Genomic DNA, 3,654 nt, shown 5'->3' with positions numbered 1-3,654 from the left:
GCTCCACGTGGGCGCGCGGCCCTCGGGGTAACGCACGCCACCCCCCCACCCCCCGGTATGGGTCCCCGCCAGCGCGGAGACACCCCAAAAACGGGTACGTGCGTATGTGTGTGGGGGTGTTTATCTTATTTTAATCATCATGGGAGAATAAATGGGGTGGAAATGGGGCCAGGACAACCAAAACTGTGGGAAGCGTTAAGCCAAAAGTGGCGTTTTTTGGAGTAAAAGTGCAATCCCGTCTGACCGGTGCTTTAACGCCTATGGATAATTTTGATCCTAAACCAACCTGGCACCACCCGTGCTCCAGTTGGCGGCACCTCTGACATTTCACAGCACGCTTTCCAGTGCCACCACCCACCCCGCAGATCCTCGCCCTGATCTCCTCCTGCAAAGCCCCCATGAAGATGTCTTCAGGTGGATGGTACCATCATCACGTGGAGGTCCCAGAGCAGCCTTCCGCTCTGCTGGTCACACAGGCATCTCGCCCGGCAGCATCCAAAGCCATATCACAAAGCAGATCACCTCTCGCCCCTCTCCGGCTCGCAGGAGCTCTCGGCTGTCACAGATGGACACAAAGATGCTTGGCCACGATGGATCTATGGTCACTGTTCTTTGTTTTGTAGGACTTCATAAATAAACGAGTTAGTTGTTCATTGTCACCCCAACAATTAAGTTAGAATCAGGGATATTCATAAGCAATTTTTCCTTTCTTTTTAGATGTGGGCTTCAGATAAAAGAATCATCTCCTTACTCGCCTGGCCAGCCTGTCACCTTCCTTCTTTTAAGAGGGACATTTTTGGCCACCCCTGGCTGAAAGCTTTCACAGCAACAGCTACAGAGTGCTGGCAAACACACAAGAGGCGTCAAAACCCCCTTCTAACACACATTCTTTAGCAGGGTTACTTTCATCTTGCTTTCTCCTATGAGACCCCACCTGCAGTGCTGCGTCCAGCTCTGGAGTCCTCAGCACAAGAAGGACATGGACCTGTTGGAGCAAGTCCAGAGGAGGGCCACAAAGATGCTCCAAGGGCTGGAGCACCTCTGCTATGGGGACAGGCTGAGAGAGTTGGGGGTGTTCAGCCTGGAGAAGAGAAGGCTCTGGGGAGACCTTAGAGCCCCTTCCAGTCCCCAGAGGGGCTACAGGAGAGCTGGGGAAGGACTCGTGATCAGGGAGGGGAGCGATGGGACGAGGGGAAACGGTTTTACACTGTAAGAGGGGAGATTTCAGTTAGATAACAGGAAGAAATTCTTGACTCTGAGGGTGGTGAGGCACAGGACTTGGAGCAACCTGGTCTGGTGGGAGGTGTCCCGCCCCATGGCAGGGGGGTTGGAACTGGATGATCTTCAAGGTCCCTTCCAACTCTAACCATTCTATGATTAAACCCACCTCAATCATAAGAAGTAACTAGAGGTTGCAGCATGATCCATAATTAAGATTTCTTCCCCGTACCTAAGTCATTACCTCAGCTTCCATACTCTCTGCAATGTCTTTTAAAGAGCAAACTTCACAACATCGGGTGTTATGCCCCATTTTGGGGAAGACTATGAGACACGACATCTCTCATACGAGAAACAAACAACAACATTAAGTGAATTTAGTCATTTCGTGTCCAGATATTGACACAGATGTGTCCACACAGCCGACTACATCACCAGTACTGTGAGCCCTGCTGCGCCAGCGCAGGAAGAACGCCAGCTTTTAGTGGAACTGTCCATCAAAAAATAAGCCTTCCTCTCCTCTCCTTTCCTCTTGTTTTGGTCGTCTTCCAACAGAAATACAACTCCTACAACTAGCAGGAAATACTGGAACGATATCCAAGCTTCTAGCTGAGGCATCTAGTTAAAGCCCTGTTATCCAAAGAGTCCATAGGATCTCGCCAGAGATTTAACAGCAGCTTCCAGAGATTTGGCAAAACCTCGCACATGGCAGGGGCATTCAGATTCTTTCTAGCGAGACGCGCTGCGTTCTCATCATCTTTTGCACTACTTGGATATTTTTAGGAAGTAAAGCAGGCAGTGGAGAACAACAACAAGAGGTTTACTAGCATGTTCGGTAGTGGGCTCGCTTGGATGGGGCAGCATGGGGCTGAAGGCAAAGACATTTCTGCTCAAAGGAGCCCAGGATTTTTTTGGCATCTACCAAGCAGTCAAGAGTTGTTTCCAATAGTCACGTTGCTCCGTGAATCTGTTTCTGCCCCCTATGGGTGCTTTCTGCCCGTTAGCTAGAGAGCACTTACGCATTTTCTCCTGCCTTCCTCGACCCCGGCACAGTCACTGACATCCCAGTTGCATTAAAAGATTGGGTTTTTTTTATTTACTTTACACTGGCCTTAGCAGAGCAATTTGTTATGTCGGCACCTTGTTAAGAAGCACTCACTGTCTCTAAGAACAAGTGCAACAGGAACACTTCTCGACAGACAACCACAGCAGAACAAGTGGATTTCAGGAGGCTTTCAAACTTTCTTTAGGATTTGCAAGCCCAGTGTGTTTTCTAGCAGCAACACCGACTCCTTTGTAGCCTAACAACAGGGTTCCTTTTCTGAGCGATCCTGGAGAAGCTCTCCATAGGCCCTAAGCTGAAGGATACTAAAAGAAAGGTCCATCTAAAACAAGAATGAAGCACAAGAGGCCTCATAAGAACACAGCTGTAGTGGCTCACACCAAAGCTTTCTTTCAGCCCATGCTGCCTAGAATAACGTCACGGCCTCCAAACACGTTTAACTCAGGGATGTTCTCAGCCTGATGTGGTCCATCTATTTAGTAACCCTCAATGGAGTTCTCCGTTAAGTATTTCTCCTCTCTCGAGCTAAAACTGGTTTGCATCCACAACATCCTTTACCTAGCAGTTGCGCCGTCCCTTAGCCAGGCCATGGAAAAACACCTCTGCTTGTTCACTGGGAACGTGGCTCAAACTAATTAGATTTGATTAACCAGGTTCCTGCATGGGATGAGAGGGCAAACAGTTGGTACCTGTCCCTTACGCAGGCTAAAGCATCAGAACTTACCTAGTTCCTTGCAGCGGCTGTACTCCAAGTCTTTGATCGTGCTTGTTGTCCTCTTTGGACCTTCTCCACTTCTTCGGTATCCTTTTGGAGCCAACCAGCCACGACCTGCGTGCAGTGTTTTAAGACACAGGTGAATCATCTTGATATCATACTGAGTTAGCTCACAGTAGCACTTAGCTTTTTAAAGTGTATTCACAGCTTAGGTGTACCCTTCGCGAAGAGAGGAAGCCTCATCTAGTTTCACACGTGTTCCTCAAATGGTGCTTGTATGTCAATGCTAATCTGCTCCCCAAATGAAGTCATTACCCGCAGCCGAGAGGCTGGATCCTGTATCATCAGTCATTTTGTGCAGCGCAGCAAATTAATGCCAGAATTTGAGGATCTTCCCTAGCCAGCAGCAGCAGGGAGGGGGAAAAAGACAAAATACACACCTGCTTCCCCAACAAGCTGAAACGAGCAAATCCTACTAAAAATGTCCCTCAGATGTTAAGGGCTCTCCTCTGCCAGCATTAGGAGCACAGAATGTAATTAGCAATATCAAATTGGACAGCTTCTGTCTTTCAAGGTCCCCACCCCAAGTATGAGAAACTGCAGTAGTCCCTCAAATACATAATATACACGGCAAGTCTAACTTTAGGGTAAGGCCAGA

Source organism: Charadrius vociferus, unplaced genomic scaffold (assembly GCF_000708025.1).
Source record: "Charadrius vociferus isolate BGI_N301 unplaced genomic scaffold, ASM70802v2 scaffold335, whole genome shotgun sequence".
NCBI classification, from domain to species: Eukaryota; Metazoa; Chordata; class Aves; order Charadriiformes; family Charadriidae; genus Charadrius; species Charadrius vociferus.
The sequence above is the reverse complement of the archived record's forward strand: the minus strand, read 5'-3'. Positions refer to the sequence as shown.